The following is a 25,137-nucleotide window of genomic DNA, read 5'->3' as shown; positions in this document are numbered from 1 at the left end:
TCCAAGTATAACAATAGAAGGAATACCCAACTCATCATCAATGCTCTGTTCTGAGCCACTGGATTCACCATCCACATAAGAGTGACCTGCATTCACATCAAACATGGGCTGATCTACCTTTTATTTTCCTTTTCGTGATACCTGCATACCACTATCTGCATTGGTTTGAGAAGATTCTTCTGATCTCAATCTGCCTGTCCATGGCGAAGAGTGTGAACCACTGCTAGAGGACGCTCCAGGTCCACTAATATCTTGTGACTGCTGCTGTGAATTCTGTGCAGCATTACCATTTTGTGCATCTACATTATCAATCACATTTAGTGGTTTATACTAGCTACTCATCTCATAAAAAACAACATCTCTACTCACTGTAAACTTACGAGTAGAAGGGTTATAGCATCTATACCCTTTTTGCTATAGAGAGTAACCAATAAAGATGCACTTCTCAGCTTTTGGATCCAACTTGGATCTCAACTCATCTGGCACATGAACATAGGCAATGCAACCAAAAATTTTCAAATGATAAATATCTGGTTTCCTACCAGTATACCTCTCCTCTGGAGTCATGCCATGTATTGCTGCAGTGGGAGTCCTGTTCATTATGTAGACTGCTGTAGCAACTGCCTTAGCCTAGTAAAAATCTGGCAGGTTTTTTTCATTGAGCATGGTACGAGATACCTCTCCAATATGCATGTTTTTTCTTTCTGAAATTCCATTTTGCTGTGGGGTATGACTACATGAATATTGCTGCTTTATGCCATGGTCCTGCAAGAACCTTGCAAACTCATTTGAGAGATACTCTCCCCCTCCATCTGACCTTAGGCATTTTATTTTCAGGCCTGTTTTTTTTTCAACCATAGCTTTAAGAGTTTTAAAATGCCCAAAAACTTCACTTTTCTTTTTCATAAAATACACCCAAACTTTTGTGCTATAGTCATCAATAAAAGTGACAAAATAATGAGAGCCTCCAAGAGATGCAGCTTTAGTAGTCCACATATCAGAGTGGATTAATTCCAATGGCTTCTTACTCTCTTGAACATATCTAGGAAATGGTTTCCTTGCTTGTTTTCCAAATTGACAGGCTTCACATACCTTATGCATTTTTGCAACCTTGAATTTAGGCAATCCTGCAACAATATTTTGGGCTTGCATTGATTTAAGTCGCTGTACATTAACATGACCAATGCGTTTATGCCAGATATCAATATCTGTAACTACACCGGTCCCATGTGCAAACATTGCTGCACTCAATTCAGGCATGTTTGCATCCAACGTAAACATTCTGCCCTTCTTCTTTCCTTTTGCTATCAAGCGACCTTTATTTTTCATATCCTCAACAAAGCATCCATGAGAATTAAATCTGACCTGCAAGCCCTGCTCAACCATTTGACCAACAGAAACTAGGTTCTTGGTGATATTCGGGACATGAAATACATCCGATAGGTATTTCTTTTTCCCATCCTACATAGACAAAGGAAATTTTCCAATCTGCACAATAGGATGTGCAGTATCATCATCAGTCTCCACAAATCCTGGTTTTTCCATTTTCCTTGCATCCTGCATCCATTTTGCATGACCTGTCATGTGGTTTGATGCACCTGAGTCAACATACCACACATCGTTGCTTTCTACTGCACTTGTTACAGAATTGGTCATGTGCTGCACCATAAACAAATGCTCATTTCTGTCATCACCCTGTCTACTAGAAGATACATAATTTCCTTGTTGCAATTTTCCATTCATGATGTCATTCTGCTTTTTATAGCAGTCTTTAGCCATATGACCCATTTTACCACAGTAGTAGAATTCAACATTGTTGTTTGCATTTTGGCCTCTTTGGCATCCACCACGACCTCTTTGGCTCCCCCTGCCTCTAGAGTTACCACGTCCTCCTCTATAGGAATGGTTTTCTTGAGTTTGCTGCATATTTTGATTTCTATCACGGCCTCCAGATCGGCCTCCTCTACCTCTGCCTCTACCTCTTCCAGCATTTGAGTAGAAGACAGCTTCTTTTGAAGTTCCTCCTGAAGAAGATGCACCACCATTTCTGTGCTCCTTAGAAATTAGAAGAAAAATCAACTCCTCAAAATCAGGAAATCTTTCACGGACGGAAATGGATGTTCGGAATTGTCCATAATCCTTTCCTAGACCATTCAAGGTCACAGAAACTAAATCATCATCTTCCACTGGCGACCCAATGGAAGCAAGTGCATCTGCAATCTTCTTCACCTTCATGTGGTAGTCATTGATGCTCACACTTTCTCTTTGCACATTGTACAACTCTTGCTTGAGCTGCATTTTCCTGGCTTGCGTATTTGTGCTATACATTTTTGACAAAGTATCCCATGCCTCCTTTGGCGTACTTGCATCTTGAATATGCACAATCATAGAGTGTGAAATGCTGATAGACAGCCAGTACATAACTTTCCTGGCTCTCTCATGCCATGCTTTAAATGCCTGCATTTGCTGTTGATTGGGAACATCAGGAAGAATTGGTTCTTCTTCATTTCCTGCAACGAATTCCCAATATCCTTTTCTCATAAGGAAATTCGTCATTCTAAACTTCCATGCTTGGAAGTTATTCTTGTCAAGCTTTTCAGTGACAATCTGTGAAAGAGAATCAGACGCCATTACAGAACACTGCAAAAAATTCTGTCACTGCAAAGAACACAGCTTCAGCCTCACAAGGGAAAATCTGCAAAACTGACGAAAGTGGTATTTGATCACACAGTCACTTCCTAGTGACGATTTTGCATCAACAGGCAACAAGGATGATTCTGTAACTCCCAATATCTCTGCGCACAAGCATACGATGCAATTTCTACAGTAACTTTTCACCGACCTGTAGAACAGTGGTCGCACAGCATAAAACAGGGCCCTTTCCTGAGTGCGTGCAGAAAACTTTCGCCTCCAAAACAGGTCCCAAAATGGCCTCAAATTAAAAAAACAGAGCAACCAAGGGCTAAACCCCTTGTCCCACAGCATATACTGCCCTCTTGCTACACCGCGAAGGGCGTCTCAATCTGAGACAATGCACTCTTGCACTTTCCAGCTGTGCTACCTACAGAGACTTGCTCCCAAAACAGAAAAATGAAAGCAACACTGGTTCTCTTACCAGAACACCGCAAACTTGGTTTGCTTTCTTGAGCTCCTTACCATGAACAAGACTCTGATACCATGTCAAGATTGTGGGAGAGAAGAAAGGAGTCTCACTTGTAGCTTTCTTGCTTACACATGGGGGAATACACACAAAGATGGAGGCTGAAAATAATTTTCCTCTTCTTAGTTGTGTAAGCCAAAAGAACTCTTATAGAAAGAAATAGAAGAACCCTATATATGGGTCTCAAACCAAACTCAACTAACTAAGGTGGCATACTAACTGAGCCACGAACTAGAGTAGATAAGGATAGCTATCATCTAGCTATTATTCATGGGCGGTGTACCAATCGCATCTACAACTAACAAGTCGGTGACATAAATGCACAACGGTCACCCTGGCATACCACGAGTGGAGCTCGATATCTCAATAAACAGGCCGCGCAATCTCCTTGGCCATCATAGGGATTTTAAAGCCCCCCTAATGAGATATCTCATTGTAAGAGGGTTTGTTGAAATTATTCCTATATTGGTTGAAATCAACCAAACCATAACTGTCAATTTCTTGGCAACCATAGCCAGGAAGCTTCAAGCTTTTTCATCCTTCAAATTCTCAATATTTGAGCACTAACAGTGATTCTAATCACTGATGAATCCTCTTGAAAGTGAATTGAAGGTCTAAAAGCTTCATTTCAATGCTTTTACACAGCAACCACTTCACATCTTATATCTCAAGTGGCATAAAATTTGAGATGAGTGCTTGTAAACACTAAAGCACATTGCTAAATCATTTTTCTACTTGAGAGCAGAATTTTGGTACTGGAAATTGCTTAAAAATAGCTAAAAAATATGAATATCAAGGAAAAAATATCCAATGTCCAAGGCGGTGGCTCGACCTAGGACGATTTTAAGCGTCAAAGTGCTCTAAGGACGCCCGGGCAACAGTTGCGGATTTTTAGTAATTTTTCCATGCGCCTATGCCGGTCAGTGGAGCTATCAGTCAGTGCGGGATGCCGAGACGAGCTCACAGAAATTTTTAGACTGCGATTTGGACATCGTATGCGCGAGAGGCAATGAAAAGGCCAAACGGCCGGTCAAGAGTTGGGAGGGTGCCCAAAAATTGAGAAATGAGGGGGTGCCTTTGTGAAGGGGCACCCCCCCATAAAATCGTGATTTAGGAGGGGGGCGGTGGCTGATCAGCGCCGCGAAAAAAACGCCCTCCCCCCCCCCCCCAAATCGATATGCAGGCTTCAATGTAAGCCATGGATCTAATCATAGAAGGCAACCACACTCGATCTTCGCTCTGCATGGCTCCGGTTTGTGCAGTCAATGGCAACCTATAGAGGGAGAGAGAAAATCAGTCTTTCTCTCTCCTCCCTCTCTCTCCTCTAAGAGGGAGTTCATGTGGGAAGAAGAAAGAATGGTGGAGGCTTGTCCGGCATGGATCGGATTGCTTCCCGGGCTAGAAATGGTGATTTGTGATCATGCTGAGCATGAAGTGCTGCTGATTTTCAGATTTGTAGCCATGGACATGAAACCCGAAACACGCAAATAAGCGGTAATTCAAATTTTTCAAAGAAAATTTGAGATTTCATGGCTTTTGATTGATAAAATGTTGTTCATGTGGGCTAAACATTGTTTATGTTGCTGTTTTCCATGAGTACTTGTTGGTCATAATCAGAAAATCAGAAAAATATGCATCTTGTGGCTCAAAATAATACACTAAAACACGTAAAATATGGAAAATCAAGGAAAATTGATGTTTTTGGGCATAAAAATGGGAAAATGAATAGGAACACCAACTAAATTTTCATTTTTTCTGCAAGAAGGAACTAAGGGCCATAGCCCATAATCAATTTTGAATTTTTAGTAATTGAATAATGCAGGAAATAAGGGAAAATACAAGGAAAATAGAGAAAAGTCACTAAAAATAGGGGAAAAATGCATTTTGGATGCGGAAAATTAATGAAAATTAAGAACAATGTTTGTGAATGTTTGTGGGGACTGAAGCATGAGGATTTGCCTCAGTTCAACCCCACCTTCTTATTCTAGTGTGTTTTTCCCGCTTTTTACACATAAAATGATGGCAAAATACCCTATAAATCTATACAACAATGCAACATTTGATCGATGGGAGGGTAGAGTGGTTAGAATGTGTCTAAATGTGGAGTAAAATGATGAAAAGATTGCTGTTTTTGTTTGCATGCCATATAGGTCGGTAAATAATTATAAAATAAGGGCCTAGTAGCACGAGGGTTTCCTTGGTGCTAGGTTCGTGCAACGCCGCATAAGATCGGTAGTTGAAAATCATTGAAAGGATGTTTGGCACATGTGCACAATATTGATTTCATAACTGTTTGAGCACTTAGCATCCACAATATGCATAAATTATGGAAATATTTAAAGGTATCAGAAATCTTGGATGCACAGCAATTGTTTTCATTAGGATCTTGACCCACGTTGAGTAAGAGACAGGACACCCTAAGCCATAGGCTAGTCGTGGGGTCTAAGGGAAAGAGAAGTAAGGACAATGGTACATTCATGTATACGATTAAATGGTACCTTGAGTGGTTTTTGTGCGGCATGTTTATATGTTGAGCGACGCACTGAGGGGCCAATCCCCAAGGTGTAGGAGAGTCGCAGAGGGGTGGCGGCATTCAGCCGTGGAGGACCCCCTATGTCTGTGCTTCGTGCCATTAGGCAATGTGTAAGGGACTCCCTCTGAGGAGTAGTGGGTGAGAGAAGAGTGGACTACAAACGACGTAATGCAAACGCAAGACATTTAGGAAGGCAATGTATGTGTCATCAACGCTCTTGGCCGCGAGGCCGTGGGGTTGTTGAGCGCGTGAGATAGAGGTCCGGCTAGTGCATGAGCCAGTGCCGGCCCGTTCTAGGTTCCATCAGTGGTGCGTCTGCCAGGAGCTGCTTAAAAGTGGCGGTCCTCGAATCCTGGTTGTCTAGGGACCAACTAGCAGTTTATGCCAAAGGATACTGAGATTGATCCGTTATTTATTGATAAGCATCGTCTAGTAGAAATCCAAAAGCAAGAGAGAGACGAAAGAGCTAGGCGACGTGCTGAAATTTTTAGGAGATATTCCCCTAAGTGTAGCGGTGCTGAACCCTTATGAGGGAGTGGATCTAGTGGTCTTGGGGCCACAAGCAGTAAGTTAGGAGAAGGTGGAAGCTCTAGTGCTCCCCTTTCTTCCATAAGTTAGTCTACATCGAGTGCGGGAGGTGCAACCCCACTGTCCCTTATTCCTAGTGCAAATCCAATCCTCGTCATGGCACGGCCTATTGCAATTCCCGTAGGAACGACGGATTTGCCGGCTCTAGGTTACCCGCTATCCATTTTTAATGGGCTAGTTGAGGAAGATGCAGAACTCCACATTAGGGAGTTTCAAAAGCTGATGTTTAACTGTCGCATTCAAGAAGAAGGACATTTAATGATGTTCTTCAACATGACTCTCAAAGGAAGAGCCGCTATATGGTATCATGGTTTAGAAGCTGGAACCATATTGAATATTGATTCATTTTATGGAGCTTTTTGAAGGGAGTTTGCCCCTGAAAGGGGTGGGCAATATTGGTTGCGTGTACTCAACGTGACCCGCCAAGAACCACACGAGGATATTCGTGCTTATGCGAAGAAAATAAAAGAGGTTTTTCGTAAGTTGGACACCTCTATTCCTATCCCTGCAGCTACCCAATTGCAATATTTCCTACATGGTTTGGACTTTATTATCCAATTGTAGTTGAGTAGTGTCCCCTTGGGGGATATAGATACTGCCATTACACGAGCACAAGAGGTGGAATCCCGACTACAAGCAACCTATGCTTCTCGAGGTAATTCGAATATGGGTTTAGTATTGGGAAACAATATGGCGATGGCCAATGGCAGTAGTGGCCAAGGGATAGCGATGGCTAACCCTAATGGGAGAGGGAACATGATGCAGAATGTCCCTTTATTACCAGCTCCCCCTAGCATGTCGATGCCTATGGGCAGTCAAATGGCTCCAAATGGTGGAGGCCAGGCAGTCAATTCTAATACCATGCCTGTGGCTCAACAACCAGTGCCTAATCGAATTGTTAGGCCGATGGACATGGTAATGACCAAGGCTATGAGTCGAGTGCTTCCAATGTTCCTGGCGAGGTTAAGGACATGATGAAGCATTATACCGACATGATTACGGAGCAGTATCGGCAAATAGCCGTTGATGTCAACTTCCTTAAAAAACAACAAAGTTTGATAGGAAGTAGATACCCAAATGAGGGTGCACCTTCGAGGTTTAGTTGCAAATGGTGTGGTGGGCAACGCTACCCAAGAAATTGCCCAAATGTTAAGTGCGACATCTGTGGAAAATCCGGCCATTTAGCAGCTACTTGCTGGAGTAAGATCAATTCCCTCCAGCGTGGTAGTCGGCAGCCAGGACCTGTTAATCATCGTGCCCAAGGAAATGATTCCCAGCGAGAAGACGGGCCTAAACAAATACTTCAACGACCAAAGACTACAGTGGAGGAGCTACCTAGTGGGAGTGGGGTTAGTTTGATTGAGGCTGTACACATTAATGATGCTGAAACCTCTAATCTGCGAGCTGTTCTTACAAGAGGTCAAAAGGGTAGAGAAGTCGACAAGGATAAGCCTGTCGACGGAAACCCTGAACAAGGCGACAAAGGAACGCAAGTTTTGGATCCTGCCATGGAAGGGGGACCTTTGAAGCCCGTGGAAAGTAAAGCCGATGAGGAACCACCAAAGAAGAAGGTGAAATTTTAAAAAGAGGCAATAAAGCCGGTTTAGCAACCTAAAGAGTGGATGGTTTGGCGTGAAAAGCAAGCTCTATCGAACTATCATGAATTTTATTTGGCGAGCTCTCTTTGCGAAGTCAAGCCGGACGTGAACCTCTTACAGCTTATTAAGCTTTCCCCAGGAGTACGCAAGGAATTTAGAAAGATCCTATGTACTGAGTATATCGTAGAACCTTTGGGTATTGCACGAGTTGGTGATGACTGGTTCGAGCATGCTGAGAAGCATTGCCTAAGGGTTGCAGCCTATGTCGATGGGATATTAGTAGATTATGCCATTGTCGACACGGGATCATCTGTTAACATTATGAGTTCTGAACTGATGGAAAGGTTGGGTCTTGCGATCCAGAAGGATACCTCCACAATCCTCAGAATGGCAGATGATAGTTTGAGACAGCCGGAAGGCTGCATTACTAAGGTCCATGTCATTGTTGCAAATGTAGAATGCATGTTGGACTTTAGGGTGATTCGTTTTGCAGGTTGTCCAAGTTACCAAGTATTACTCGGACGACCTTGGATCTTACAAGCGGACTACCAAGTAGATATACCCGTCGGTCGACTAATATTCGGCAGAGGTGCCCAGCGTGTGGTGGTTGATGCTTATCCTGTGTCCCCGTAGAGTGAGAGAGCTCCTCTATCTTCTACAGAATTGGAGACATTAGAAGATTTATCTGCCAGTGAGACATCATCGAGTGATGAGTCCAAAGAGGGATCCACCACAGAAGACATCTATCAGATTACTTTGAACGAGCCAATAGAGGGCCAAGATCATATAAGAGATGCAGATGTTATCGAGCTAGACCTTGGTATGACTGATGATTCGCGGCCAATCAAATTAGGTTCTATGCTCAGCATAGCAGAAAGGGAGGACTATGTGGCCTTGATCCAGGAATTCCGTGATATCTTTGCCTGGAGTTATGATGCTGAGAGGCATTCCTCCTAGTCTTGCTGCTCATACAATTCCGTTGAAAGAGGGCAGTCGTCCCGTACGACAGAAAGTAAGGCGTATGCCTTTCGAACTGAGGGACGGTCTGTTTAAAGAGTTACAGAAGCTTCGGAAAGCGGGTTTGATTTTTCATGTGCAACACACGGAATGGTGTTTGCCGATTGTGATAAGAAAGAAGAATAATAATCAAATCCTATTATGTGTAGACTTTAGAGAGCTGAATAAGCAGACAGTTAAGGACTACTACCCGTTGCTATTTATTGACCAGATTTTGGATCAATTAGCGGGTAGGGAAATATATTCGTTCATGGATTGCTTTGCAGGATATAACCAGATGGCAATTGCAGAAGAGGACAAGTTGAAAACAACTTTTATCACTGTATTTGGTACTTTTGCATACCATGTGATAGCCTTTGGTTTATGCAATGCGCCTAGTTCGTGGCAACGAACACCAGATAAGACATTTGGTGACATATCCCCTGAAGAGTTGAAGGTGTTTATTGATGACTTAGGGGCCGCCACCGTGAGAGGAAGGCAGTTGATCATTTTAAGAAAATGTTTTGAGCGCTGTAGACAATTTTGCATTGCTCTAAACCCGCGGAAGTGTGTTTTTGGAGTACCTTATGGGCTATTGTTGGGTCATGTGGTCAGTTCGGTAGGAATTGCGACAGACCCCGAGAAGGTCAAAGTTATAGTTGCCATGGGTCCACCACGCACTCCGAAAGAAGTTCATAGCTTTCTGTCTTCGGTTGGTTATTACCATAGATTCATAAATGCCTTGGCAGAAAGAACGTTTCCGCTTACAAATTTATTGTCCTTTAGCTGTTCGTTTGTATGGGGTGACCCTTGTAAGGTAGCATTCGAGGATGTGAAACAGGAGCTAGCAAGAGCTCCTATTTTAAAAGCACCTAAAAGAGGTGAGGTGTTCTATATATTTTCAACGGCCACCATGTATAGTATCAGCTGTTGTTTAGCCCAAATTTGGGAAGAGAAGTGGTACCACCCGATTGCTTTTGCTAGCCGGAAGCTGGGGGTATCCGAAATCAACTATACCTACATGGAGAAGTTGTGTCTAGCAATGGTCTTTGGGACTAAGAAATTCAGGCATTATATTCTCTATGAGAAAGTCGTGCTTTATACGAAGGCGGAGGGACTTCGATTATTGATGAATAAGCTACAGCCGCCTGATCGTCTAGCGAAGTGGTTGATCACTTTGTAGGAATTTGATTATGAAATCAGGAGTAAGCCACCAAGGTTGCAAGGCATCGTGGAATGTCTAGTGGACTTTGGGGAGCCGAAGGAATCTGTGGCTGAAGGCAGTGACATGGAGTTGTTATTTAAAATAGATACGGCATCTATTCCCTCCTGGTATGCTGCAATGACGCATTATTTATCGACGGGAAAGGCGGGATCCGAATTATCTAAAGCTGAGAGAAGAAAAATTAAGCAGCAAGAGTTAAAGTTTGCCTTGATCACAGGTACATTATATTGGCAAGGGGTTGATGACATCTATCGCCGATGTGTGATGCTTGACGAGGTGCCATTCATTTTGGAAGAGTGCCATGATTCTGCTTGCGGTGGCCATTTTGCTGGACGGCTTACAACACAAAAGGATTTACGAGCAGGTTATTGGTGGCCTGCCATCTTCCAGGATGCGTTTGCGTATGTTAAGAGATGCGATATTTGTCAACGACATGATAGTCGAGAGAATAGGAAACGACCACTCACCCCTATTATGGCGATACTTCCATTTGAGAAGTGGGGAATAGACTTTGTGGGTCCTATTACTCCATTGTCGACTACGCAAAAGAGGTACATCATTGTAGCAACTGACTACTTCACAAAGTGGTCAGAAGCACGTGCAACAAGGAAAGATGATGCTAAAGAAACTGCTAGTTTCCTTTTAGAGCAGATAATATGCCGGTTTGGTCCACCGAAAGAATTAGTGTCGGACCGCGGAACCTATTTCCTGAATAAGGTGATTAAAGGTTTGACAGAGATGTGGCAAATCAAGCATAACAAGACAACCCCATATAACCCGCAAGCCAATGGGCAAGTTGAAAGCACCAACAAGCAACTTGTGGGCATCCTATCCAAAATTGTATCGGAAAAGAAACGGGATTGGGATAAAAAGTTATACATGGCAGTGTGGGCCTATAATACGACCTTCAAACGAGCCACTGGCCATACCCCGTTCAAGTTAGTATATGGGGAGGAGTGTGTCTTGCCTTTAGAGATTGAGCTACCGACTATTCGGTTTGCCATCAATTATTCTTTGAGTGATGAAGACGCACTTTTTGAGCGTTTGACGACACTGGCACATTTAGATGAGCTTAAGCTGTAGAGCTTATTGCACCAAGAAGTGGCGAAGCGCCGAATGAAGCAGCTACATGACCTCAAAGCCAAGAAGTACACCTTCAAGAAAGGACAGCTTGTTCTGTATTATGACGCATGACGTGAATTATTTCCAGGCAAGCTAGAGCCCAAATGGGACGGGCCCTATAGGATCGTTAGAATAGGAAAGAATAAATCCACAATCTTGTTAGGTGACCTTGAGGGGATAGAATTTAAAAATAAGGTTAATCTTAATAAGATTAATCCTTATTATTTCTGATTGCACTAATGCTATGACTGCCTTGCAGGTCTAGGAGAGATCGATCAAATATCTGCAAGGAAATTGTGATAGAGGTTGATGGGTCGTCTGATCCCTTATTTAGAACACCCATATTTAGAACAGAGGTATCATCAGGGAAAGCTCATTTGGTGGAGCAAAGGATATAAGGTGACTGAGAGAGAAGACGGGACATTTATTTGGGAGATCAAGGTCTTCTGCCATCACTGCCTGCAAATGTTGATGAGCATCCCTGTTGAATTCAATGATGATGGGGGGATGGAGCCTACAGTCCACCCGTTGAATATGTTGAATTTCGATTACCATAATTACGAGTAGCGTTTCGGATGGCGGGATATGTAAACCCTTTATGGACGTACACCTTGTACTTTGATGGGGCGTCCAGGGGTGCATGCAAAAAAGGAAGTGTAGGTGTTGTCATCCGAGACCCCCGACGACGCATTGTCATGAAGTTAGCTGCTTATCTTGGGGTGAATTTTACCAATAATATGGCAGAATACAAAGCCCTGATTATGGGTTTGAACATTGCAAAGAAGGGTGGTATCTGCCAGTTATTGGTGAAAGGGGACTCTCAGTTGGTTTTAAATCAACTCAATGGGACGTACATGGTGCGAAACCCCATCCTTTGCATGTACCATCATATTGCCATAGCCCTGCTAGACGAATTTGATAGAGTGTCTTTTCAGCTGATTCCACGAAATTGGAATCAGTTTGCCGATTCATTGGCTAATTTTGCGTATGAAGAAGACCTCTTCTTTGATTGTGGCCCTTGTCCCGATATATCTATTGATGGTGAGACAGGACCTGGTCGGTTGTGGGGTATGCTTCTGAACATGCCCTCTTTGACAGACGATGGTTGATCTGGGTGATGCAGAGAGTAAGCGAGACTCATCTGCCTTTATTATCTTGGACCCACAGACTGATTAGACGACATGTGATGCGAACACCTCTTGCAATATATGTAGGAGGGATGGGTCATAATTTAATGCACCTAGTTTAGGGCTACGAGCCCTATTCCCTGGGAATGGTATGCTTTGATGTCTATCATAGTTGTTTCCAGGAGGATGTTATGCAAAGTCATGTTTGATTTCATTAGGCCAAGAGGGCCGATTCAATTTTGTAGTAGAAGTGTTTGATTTCATTAGGCCAAGAGGGCCATTTCTCTATCTAGTGCGGGTGCGTTTAATCGGGTTTTTGTTTCAAGTGCTGTGTTGGACAGGTTTCGTGGTTTGTGGAATTTGGTGGAGCCTGGAGGAGCCTTTGCTGCGATGGAAGCTTCTTGTGGCCAATCCAGGTGATATCTCTCCTTTACGAGTACCTTTCTTTCCTGTTATATGTGTATTTGTGCTTGTCGAGGGGATATATTTTTGTTGGGAACCGGCAACCAAGGCATGAAGTCCCAGGTTTAGGCTAAGTATGTTTGAGGGAGGTCGGAGTAGTCATTGCCTCCTGTAAAGACATTCTCAGGCATCGAAAGACCTGTTTTAGAAGGAAGTCCTAGTGGCCCTGTTCTGCTAGCCTGCTAGGCAGCCGTTCTAGGAGTTCTTGTTAGTAGTGAGGCAGTTAGAGAAGCCTGCCAGAAGATAATAATGATGATGCTACGAAACCCTGAACATCCTACAAGATGAATATAAATACGAAGGTGTGTAAAAAGGGGTTCTAACCCCTATCAAAGAAAAGAGGAAAAAAAATGAAAATATATAAGCAGTTGATCATTGCCTTGCGGAGGCCTGGTAGGTTCCTGGGGACGAGTCAGACCCGGGGCCAATACCTTGTCTTCCTAGGGGTGGCTTCTTGCTGAAGAATGAATGACAAAACAAGGAAGGTTGGAGCGAAAATAAAAGTGAGCGTTAGAGAAGGATTAAGTGTTGCCTTGCGAGGGTTTGGTAGGTTCTTGGGTGCCGAGACAGGTCCTGAGACCGATGCCCTGTTCTCCTTGGGTCACTACACTCAGCTCCCTCCTTTTTACATGCCCAAGTATGTTAATAAAATACAAACCCTAAAAGAAGAACTGTACTGAAAGAAAATAATCCTTGATCAGGCTATAGGAGTCCTCGCCTAGTAGGAGCTCCTAGTTGTGTGTCCTTAGTTGGTAAGTAGTTCAGACTACTACTTAGGGCAACCTCTTTGCTAGGGTTTTTAGTTTGGCTGTGTTGGAGCAGTTGGTTAGTGACTCACTTCGGATCTTCTATTAGATGATGCTAGGCCTACTCCTTGTGGATGTCATGCCTTGGTTCTGTCCAGGGGTAGGGGGAGCATTGTGTTGAGTTTTATTATATATTTGTTTTGTATCAGTTTGATGCTTCTTTGGTTGTTTATCTGCAGATATGTTCGTGGATTCGACGGGCTGAGTTGCCCTATCCCGTGGTTGCCAATGAGAGCGGAATTTTGGTGCCGGAAATTGCTTAAAAATAGCTTAAAAATATGAATATCAAGGGAAAAATATCCAATGTCCAAGGCGGCGGCTCGACCTACGACGATTTTAAGCATCAAAGTGCTCTAAGGACGCCCGGGCAACACTTGCGGATTTTTAGTAATTTTTCCATGCGTCTGTGTCGGTCAGTGGAGCTATCAGTCAGTGTGGGATGCCGAGACGAGCTCATAGAAATTTTCAGATTGCGATTTAGACATCGTATGTGCGAGAGACAGTGAAAAGGCCAAATGGCCGGTCAAGAGTTGGGAGGGTGCCCAAAAATTGAGAAATGAGGGGGTGCCTTTGTGAAGGGGCACCCCCCCATTAAAAATCATGATTTAGAGGGGGGCGGTGGCTGATCAGCGCCGCGAAAAAAACGCGCCCCCCCCCCCCCCCCCCCCCTCCCCCCACAAATCGATATGCAGGCTTCAATGTAAGCCATGGATATAATCATAGAAGGCAACCACACTCGATCTTCGCTCCGCATCGCTCCGGTTTGTGCAGTCAATGGCAACCTGTAGAGGGAGAGAGAAAATCAGTCTTTCTCTCTCCTCCCTCTCTCTCCTCTAAGAGGGAGTTCATGTGGGAAGAAGAAGGAAGAAGAAAGAATGGTGGAGGTTTGTCCGGCATGGATCGGATTGCTTCCCGGGCTGGAAATGGTGATTTGTGATCGTGCTGAGCATGAAGTGCTGCTGATTCTCAGATTTGCAGCCATGGACATGAAACCCGAAACACGCAAATAAGCGGTAATTCAATTTTTTCAAAGGAAATTTGAGATTTCATGGCTTTTGATTGATAAAATGTTGTTCATGTGGGCTAAAAATTATTTATGTTGCTGTTTTCCATGAGTACTTGTTGGTCATAATCAGAAAAGCAGAAAAATATGCATCTTGTGGCTCAAAATAATACACTAAAACACGTAAAATATGGAAAATCAAGGAAAAATGATGTTTTTGGGCATAAAAATGGAAAAATGAATAGAAACACCAACTAAATTTTCATTTTTGTTGCAAGAAGGAACTAAGGGCCATAGCCCATAATCTATTTTGAATTTTTAGTAATTGAATAATGCAGGAAATAAGGAAAAATACAAGGAAAATAGAGAAAAATCACTAAAAATAGGGGAAAAATGCATTTTGGATGCGGAAAATTAATAAAAATTAAGAACAATGTTTGTGAATGTTTGTGGGGACTAAAGCATGAGGATTTGCCTCAGTTCAACCCCACCTTCTTGTTCTAGTGTGTTTTTCCCGCTTTTTACACATAAAATGATGGCAAAATACCCTATAAATCTATACAACAATGCAACATTTGATCGATGGGAGGGTAGAGTGGTTAGAATGTGTCTAAATGTGGAGTAAAATGATGAAAAGATTGCTGTTTTTGTTTGCATGCCATATAGGTCGGTGAATAATTATAAAATAAGGGCCTAGTAGCACGAGGGTTTCCTTGGTGCTAGGTTCGTGCAACGCCGCATAAGATCGGTAGTTGAAAATCATTGAAAGGATGTTTGGCACATGTGCACAATATTGATTTCATAACTGTTTGAGCACTTAGCATCCACAATATGCATAAATCATGGAAATATTTAAAGGTATCAGAAATCTTGGATGCACAATGATTGTTTTCATTAGGATCTTGACCCACGTTGAGTGAGATACAGGACACCCTAAGCCATAGGCTAGTCGTGGGGTCTAAGGGAAAGAGAAGTAAGGACAATGGTACATTCTTGTATACGATTAAATGGTATCTTGAGTGGTTTTTGTGCGACATGTTTATATGTTGAGCGACGCACTGAGGGGCCAATCCCCAAGGTGTAGGAGAGTCGCAGAGGGGTGGCGGCATTCAGCCATTGGAGGACCCCCTATGTCTGTGCTTCGTGCCATTAGGCAATGTGTAAGGGACTCCCTCTGAGGAGTAGTGGGTGAGAGAAGAGTGGACTACAAACGATGTAATGCAAACACAAGACATTTAGGAAGGCAATGTATGTGTCATCAATGCTCCTAGCCGCGAGGCCGTGGGGTTGTTGAGCACGTGAGATAGAGGTCCGGCTAGTGCACGAGCCAGTGCCGGCCCGTTCTAGGTTCCATCACTACTGGTATTTACTCAATCTAAGTTTTTTCATTAGAGAATTAAAACCATTAAGTGCTCTACTTAATTTTGTAAGGCTATGTGTACAACTATAAACACATAGACCATCCTATCCTAAACTTGTGTTGCTTGCTACATATCATGTGTGGTTTCTTTCAAATACCTTGGTCAATAAGATGAGTGTCATTGTACTCTCCTCAGAATCATGAGCAACAAGCATTGAAATCATAGACTATCCTTGTCCAACGCAAGGTTCATCGACTAGACCATACCAAAAGGAGGAGCCAAAAGTCCAGTCAAGTTCACATCATTGAAGCCTAAAAAGACCATTAAAACTCGGAAGAAGATTGCACATAAGAAAGGACCACCAAAGTCATATTTTGAAGTACTACATATGTATGATTTTTGGCCTTTCTCTTCATTACAATTTTGAATATCAGTTGTTTGTAATAGTGTCCTAGATTTGCTTCCGCATTCATTGGAAAGTTTGTAAGGGACTAGACATTCTCCTTGTCTTAGCAAGTGGTAAGACCTTCCCAATGCTCACAACCTATGTTGATGTCCACCCTCAAATTCGTAAATTTGATGGCAAAGATTTCCACCCATGGATGGTACTTATCAAATACAAGATGATGGAGAGAGGGTATTGGCCTCTCATTCAAGGCACTAGAGCTGTAAACTCTGAAAATTTGGTTGATGTAGAAGATGAGCAACGTGCCCAAGCAATCATAATGCTACACTTAGATGAGTCCTTGATTCATCATGTTGATCAACTAAATACTGCTAAAGACAGATGGGATGAGCTTGAAAAGCTCCATGGAGCCACTTGTAAAAATACTAAAATCTTCCTTAAAATTGAAATCTATAGCTTAGAATATAGATTAGGAGAAGACTTGGAAAAATTCAAGGTTGATCAAAAAGTTCTTAAGGAAGTGTATATTGAATCACTACAAGATACAGGTCTTATACCGACGTTTAAAGCGATGAAAATGTTCACAAAGAAATTTGTCCCTGTCTGTCGCAAAAAACATCGATATTAGCGACACCATATAATAGTCGGTATCATCGTTGTTATCAGCATTGTTATTTACATCAGTATCAGCTATCGACGTAGATAGCAACAATGATAATGATGCTTTGTGATGCATATTATGACACTAATAGTGATGCCTGCAGTAAATTTGCGATGCTAATAGCGACAATTTTGTGGCAGGGCTATCTTACCACAAATAGCACTATATGCTTTATTTGTGCCATACAAAAGAGTTTCAGTAATGTGTACAATGCTCGTATAAATCAAGGCAAAGTATACTTGAATCATAACATTGATACATATAATAAATACATGATCGCGTAATGAAAGCGACAGTACAATCATGGCAAGATACTACTACTACATAGAAAATGCCTACAAATCACATGATCAAAAATAAAAGTATGTGAGCTCCACAAATCCAAGGTTGAGCTATAGATCTTGGCCATTCGAAACCTTGTCCCGTCACAAAGGATTATCGAACAGACTCTACAAAAAAAGAAACAACTACACATCAGTCCACCATACAATAATGCATTTTAATTAAATTTAGTAACTACAGACAAGAAAGATGAGTGACTTACTGGGCCGCTGTCGAAGGGTTTATGAAAGCAATGTCGCAACCCTAGAGGACCTTGATTAATTTCAAGATGGAAGATTAATCAAGTGAATGAATACAAATCTGCAACAGCAACTCCGACATAATGTGCATTGAGCAAAATAATATTTTCATCAATTATGCCCAGCAACACTTAGTTTCAGTTCAGGCCTGATATGACTGAAATTCCCTCCCAATGTTGTGTGTATGGAACAACATGAACCTGATTGTTTCACATCTTACTTGCTTGCTTTTGTAAGCATGTATTAAACCTGTAAACATGTATCAAATCTATTGCCTCTACCACACTATCTGGAAAGAAGTATCAATTTATTCACGGTCGTACACAGCCCTTTTTATTGAATGAGCCAACAGTTCTTCATAAGCCAAGAAGGAGCACACAGAGCAGGGAGAAGAAGTTGACAGTTATTAACATGTCTGCAACACTTTCAAACCAACACTGCATTTACTGTCCAAGTTGTGACAGCAATCATCTTTGTATATCTTCTTATACAGGTTTAACAGATTTTTATCATCAAAAGGCAGGTAGCCAGTGAGGCCTCTTTTGCTCTGTCACATACTACTCATTAGAATCATTGAATACTGCGTATACATCATCAACATTATTGTCTTGGAAATCTGTAAGTTTCTCTGGTTTGCATCCTTTTCTAAGCCATGGATCCTGAAGAATTCTGTGGTATTGTTATCTGAAATTTTTTGGATTTGGAGTAAGTATGGCCAGAAGTATGCATAGATGGATAATTTTCAAATCACCCTTGTTAGCAATTTCCAACACTGTGTTACTTCATCTGTTGTTTCACTGCTTTTCCTTTCCCTGTGCCAGTTTGGTTTGACAAAGATCTTGCAATTGCATTGAGGTCACTTGAACTTCTTGATGCTCTTCTTCACAATCACAAGGTCCAAAATTATTCGAGAAGAACTCGACTGATCTCCTGAAAGCCCGTTACCTGTCCTTTTCTCCAATCCAGAATTGCAGACTTCAGTTCAGATAGGTGTTTGTGATCATGACGTCTCTGCACCACCTGCAGCCCTGGAATCAGAGATGTCTCATGCTCCTGTTCCTGTTTAACTTACTTCTGGTATTCAAGATCTGAAAGCCTGCGATCAAAACAGGAGCGACAGGAGCGATGAAGATCGAGGCCTGGATATGAGTCAGAGCAACTGGAGAAGATGAAGGGATAAGAATCCGAAGATGAGCTGCCGGATATCCTCTTCAAACTTCACGATCGTTATCGGTCTCTTCCGCATCACATTCTTTTGCTTCCTAATGCCTTCAGTGTTAACTCTCTGACCTCATCGATGTCGTCCACTCATTCCTTCATCTTCTCGTCCTTCTGCGTGCCATCTTTGTCGATGATTCCTTTGCTTCTTTTTTATCTTCTTGGTCGTAACCTTTCACGTTGTCAATTCCTTCCCTTCCGTTGCATCATCCCTATCGACACAACGATCTCATTCCCTTCGGTCTGGACTCTGAATTGTCACCCCAGCTCGAACTTCTTCCGCTCCTCCGATGAATCCCCTATTGGTTCTTCCTCCTCAGAACCAGAAAAGCCCTTCTTGGCCGAGATTTTTCTCTGAGCCGTCCCAGTCGCAGAATTATGCTTCTGACTATGTAGTGTTAAGGACAGTTTGACACGATCTCCTAAAACATCCTTGTGGTTCTTTAATGTCGACAGCAGCTTTTCATGAGCTCAAATCTTTAGCAAAGATGGATTAATCGTCCGTGGCGGATGGCTAGTTATTGTCTTTCCATGGAAGCTCGGAGTGGAAATTTTCTCTGCAATCACACAGGCAGACGAATCGTTTGTTCTGGCAGGCTTCCGATAATGCTTTTTCTTCATTCGTAGTTTTTTTAAATCACCCATAACTGAGTGTCATTTTTTATCTTCTCACGTACTTTTTTAGCTTCAATTTTTTATCACAGTCTGTCCAAAACTGCGGATTCCTCCACCCTTTGCTCCCAGAAAAATAAAAAACGGCCGATAAAGCTCTTCTTTTCCCCCACAATAGCCTCAGAAAGGCGGCCTTTTCATGGGCTCGAATATGCCTCCACTAAATATGAAACACTAGAACCCAAAGATGTCCCAACAACTGCCTTAGAACCTTTTTGGACCCTTCAATCATCACCTGGGACCGAAAAGGTATTCAACACCAGTGGGAAAACTGCATTAGTAGTAGATTTCAGCTCTTCTACTCTTTGTACATCTGATAATGCGGTCCCATTCATTTCTAATGAAAGTAATGCTTCCCACCATTGTTGCACCAATTGCCACAAAAGCCATCTTAAAAAATAAACTTTCTTTCTGTGAGAAGATCCTTACATAAACCGAAACCTTTCCAAATTCCTTGCTGTTGACGATATTAATTACACGTTTATTGTCTGTGAAAACATTGCAGTATTTGCTATTCACAGCAATAGGATTGACCGTGTACAGATGACCAGGCACCATGATCTTCTTTCCAATGACTCCACTGATTGGCATGTAAAACCGATGGTAATCCTGTGTGAGCATCTGCATGTAATGCTCGGAAAATTTCCAAGAAACTTTTCTTGGTTTCCCATCCATGCTCATAACATCTTCCTTCTCAATGAGGGCACCACATGCTTGAAATGTGATCTTAAATGTCTACTGATTTGAGAAAATGCCCTCCTCTTGCATCTGTTTGTATAGTTGTAATGCCTTCTCTCCTTGACCCTGCTCAACATAGATTGAAAGCAACCCTTCATGCTCGCCACTATACTCATACACAAAAAATAAATGTAAACACAACAACTAAGTATGTACAAAGTATCAAATCACACACACAACTTTTGGGTGGTTTTCACACCTCGAATGCGCAGCAATACGACACCGCCGTATCCATACAATCGGTCGATCAATGCAAAACAGAATACAACTATTAGAAACACGATTGTTTGTACAAGGGATATTGCAAAAAACTAAGCATTGCCAAGCAAAACAAAAGAAAAACTTACAAAGTTCTCCAGATATGTCCTGTGGCCGCCACTCCAAAGTTGATGGACCACTCCTGCCTCCAATCGTGCCCTCTCCGCCTCGCGCTGCTATCTCCAAGGTCTTGGAGAATCTGTAGCCTCCTCCTTGAGTCAGCCCCACTCTTAAGTGCCTTGCATGTGTCCAATCGTCTGTGTGATATGTACGTACGTATGCACTCTATCATCCAGCCTGTGGAAAACCTATCTGCTGTGGCAGGTACCAGAAACTCCTCATGCAAGGATGCTACTATGTATTCCTTGCTCCCCTCCGATATGTTCTTCCAATGATCCAAGATGTTGTGCCAAAAAACTTATTGGCACAACTCTCTCACACGAGCCATCACTCTCCTCCCCTCATCATTCATGATCACGGCTCCTGTCCTGTCATTTACAAGGTATCCATACCCCTCTATGGTATGCCTAAGATGTGTCCTCTCCCACCTACGACCATGCTCCTGGGCACATCCAAGAGACCCCTGTATATCTAGTGTAGCTATGGGGGTAGTATCTCTCAGAGTAGAACCCATAGGGGTGCCACCTATATGGGCCGTTGAGCAAAAGCTGGAGTGATTGGAGTAGACGTCCCCATAGGTGTGATGAATCCCATAGATGACGCAACTCCAGCATAACGATGAGATGGAGACACTACCTTGGTACCTACACAATAACCATCTAAGCCACACTCTCTCGGAACCGCTACATGAGAGCTAGGAGTAGCACATGTATCCCGAGCCGACCATGGGCTCATTGGATCCATGTCTTCGTAGCATCCCCCAAAACTACTTCCTCCGTCTGTCCCAAGTCTGGAGCATCAACCTCATCTACTGAAAACTGAAGCATTAGAGCACACTAAAGTACATCTAACAGAATGGCCTGATGGTGTCCGAGATAGCTCTGGTCCGCCATATCTCTGAATCGAGCCATCTGATCTGGAGACATGCGCATGAAGATCTCCTATATATTCTGTTGATCTAGATATCCACAAATGTCATCTGCACAGAAAAAAATTGATGTTAGCATAATCAATATAAATCATACAAAGCACGGTAATATAAATCTTTAAAAAATGATCTTACTTAAAATGCATATCTTATGTACCCTTCTAAGTGATTCCTCAACGAATTGACTAGGTGGATGCTCCAAGTATGAAGTACCCTATGGTCCCATGTCAATCTCCTAACACAACTCCGCATACACTGGAAGGTCGATAAACATGTCACCACAAAACGATGAGTCCACCTCATTCTCAAAGAATTCTTGGGCTCATGTATTTCCATCATTGTTATCCAATTCTGGCTCCTCTACATGCTCCAATCTCTTGATAGCCTCCATCCCTTGCAATATCGACCTCTCTATTTGCATATTGTCCTCATCTATGCTCGGAACATCGCTTTGATCATATACTCTCACACTTCGAAGAGATGAAGGTATAACATACCATCATCGAGGTTGTCCGGGGTTTTGATAGAAAATTACATGTTCAAAATTGCGTACAAGAGAGATTTAAATTTTGTAACATGTAGCATGCCATAATAAAATTTTAAAAAATATGAGTTTATGTACCTATTCACAATGGACTGGCAACACAAATATATCGCACAAATTTTTCCATCTTTTTTTAAAATCTATTTTGAGAAATCCAGATGAACCTTGTCGAACTATTGCTCCAACTCCTTCAAGTAGCACTTTTAACCACTGCACATCGAATAGGATCATGGAGAAGCTATGGTAATCCACCATGATAATACTTTGCAAGTTCCCAAAATACTCCATCTCATCTATAACCATGTTTGGCTCCATTGCTCGTCCTCGGTTCTGTTACTCAAACTTTGCCATGATACCACAATCTGTTGTGGAGTGCATTTTATCGATACGCTCCCCATGTAGAAATGTCGTTCCCGCGACCACACTGCACTATATATTTTGTAATGTACATTGAAACACTCAATTAGTTATTGCATATAAAATATAGATACGACAAACCCTAAACACGTCATCACCTTTGGACTACATCCCCTCGAGAATTTCCACTCCTCGGTTGAGACCTCCGCCCCTTTGCAAGACGCTACAGTCAAAGCTCCATGCAACCATCACGTTGACATAAACCAAGACATCTCCTCCATGCCATCGAGATATCAAATCGGTTGATGGTGCGTACTACATCGAAATTCAGATCGTGCTTCTTTTCTATCTTTCCTAGCTTGCTCGTACCTATCGAGCCACGTCTCCATGGAGGCATGGTGCAACATACAAAAGCAATTCACTTTCTTCTCCATTTTAGCATCCATTCTTTTTTCTATCCCATTTTCAACCACCACATCTTCGATCAGTCTATCATCATCCTTCAGTGACCATAGCATACTCTAAATCCACAGTTGGTAGCTATTGTGAAATATGCACTAACGTCTCAGACACCAACCAACCTTCAGCCATGCTACCTTCTAGCCAAGCTCGTTGTCCCACAAAGTCTTTCGGGATTTTCATGAAGCGCCCCAAAAAGAACATCCATTGCGTATGGATAGATCCAGCAATATCCACTTCATCTACAAGATGCACAAGAAGGTGGATTTGTATCGTGAGCATGCTAGTAGGCATGTATTTCTCAAAGAGACAGACCGTCTCCACTGCTCCCTGCCTTGCGGATGCAATAGAGAACGCCTTAATCTCTTTCTATGAGATCCATTGCACTAAAGTTGACAACCTGTAAATCGCCCTGCGTATTTCTGGAGTAAGGCATCCTGCGATCGCGATCGATAGTACAAACTACCACAAACGAGGAAGCATCTTGAGCAACAAATACACTCCAAATAGCAAAATACACATGCCACTTACAATCCATTCATAGTACAAACCTGACATATCTTATGCCAATCATGGGATTTTAGCCCTAATAATCGGTCGTCTTTAGAAAACGCGGACCTGAGAGAACGCATCATACCCATTGGAGTGCGGATAGACTTGACTATTTACTTCACAATGCGCTCTTCTTTAGTGGACAAAACCCAAGGAGCGCGAGGTAGCTGCAAGCGACCATCAGCACTTGACTACGACCAAAGTGCCTCCATCTTGCCTATCTCCTTCAAATCCATTCGTGCCCCTATAGTGTCTCTCTTTCCTGTGATGTGGTCCCGTAGCAAGCTGCCCACATTTTTGAAAATATGCATGTGATCCAACAAGTGGTTGATCTATAAGTGGGTCCAATATGGCAACTCTTAGAAAACTAAGAACCGTCACATTCCATTTGGATGTGACTCTGTGTGGACCGTTTTCAGCTCGTACCAGCTTTGGGCATTCATACGTGCTGGAGGTCGTCCAAGAAAACCTTCCCTGAGTTCATGAACCTCTGGCAAGAAAGTGGTGTGCCCTTGATATACCATCTTCTTCATGGTTCGTGACCTTCGGGAGTCTAACTGTGGCCCACACAATGGACATGTATGATAGCTTGAGGTAACCAAACCTGTCGCAACACCTCTATCCAATGAATACAAACTTAAATGAGCTATGATAGATATTACCAATGAGAATGGAAGCCTACTTACTTGAGCACTCTCTGAATCTCGAAAAGTCATGCATGGTCCACATGAGAATGGTTGGAATATTGGTGGATCGTCAACCATCGTGCCTGCTCATATCTTCCACGGTGATCCCCTCATCCCACAAAATCTTAAGCTCATTGACTAATGGACGAAGATACACATCCATATTTCTGACTTTGTAGTAGACGAGAACGAGCAAGCTAAGGATGAGATGTTCTTTCTTCATAGAAAGCCATTGAGGGATATTGTAGTTGACAAGGACTATAGGCTACACACTGTAAGAAGATGAGCACAGACCGAATGGGTTTACGCCATCCATAGCAAGACCAAGCCAAAGATTCCTTGGCTCTCGAACAAAGCGTGGAAAGGTAGAGTCAATGTGGCTCCATGTGTGTGAATCCACTGATATTCATTGAACTCCATCTGTGGATCTATTCTGCACATGCCACTTTGTTAAGCTCGCCATGATGGATGTACGAAACATGTGGTTTATGCGAGGGATAAGCAAAAAGTGTCTAAGAACTTTTTGAGGGATGGTTTGCCCTTGCAAGTCCTATCAATACATGTGAGCACCACACTTTTTGGACATGTCTCCATAGTCTCGTATTCTCCTCGAAATAGTATGCAATCATTGATACATGCATGGATGCTATTGTAGCCTATGCCAAGCTTTCGTAAAACATATCGCGCATCATTATGAGACTCAGGCATGGTATTTGCAAGTGGTAAGATATGGTACTTCAGTAACCTGAAAAGATTTTATAAAACACCTTGAAAAAGCACAAATGTTTTTTATGATAGTGTCGAAAAGAAATCAACAAAGCGTATGTACAAGATACCTAAAAAACTTGGTCACGCTCCTATCACTCCACCCATATTTTGCTTGCACACTTAGGAGTGCAAGCAGTGTCTTCAGGCGAGATACTTGGCACCCATCATATAATGGTATGGATGCTTCCTTTCTAAGCAGATCAGATGT

The 25,137-nt window shown here is 42.5% G+C and overlaps 1 pseudogene; it reads right to left on the bottom strand.

Moving 5' to 3' along the window:
• Positions 1–20,194, bottom strand: part of LOC148021910 (trans-cinnamate 4-monooxygenase C4H2-like) — a 116,101-nt pseudogene extending 95,907 nt beyond the window's left edge.
• Positions 20,195–25,137: the final 4,943 nt, after the last annotated feature.

Source organism: Lygodium microphyllum, chromosome 17 (assembly GCF_053477565.2).
Source record: "Lygodium microphyllum isolate KBCC chromosome 17, Lygodium_microphyllum_v1.1.10, whole genome shotgun sequence".
NCBI lineage: Eukaryota > Viridiplantae > Streptophyta > Polypodiopsida > Schizaeales > Lygodiaceae > Lygodium > Lygodium microphyllum.
The sequence above is the reverse complement of the archived record's forward strand: the minus strand, read 5'-3'. Positions and strand labels throughout refer to the sequence as shown.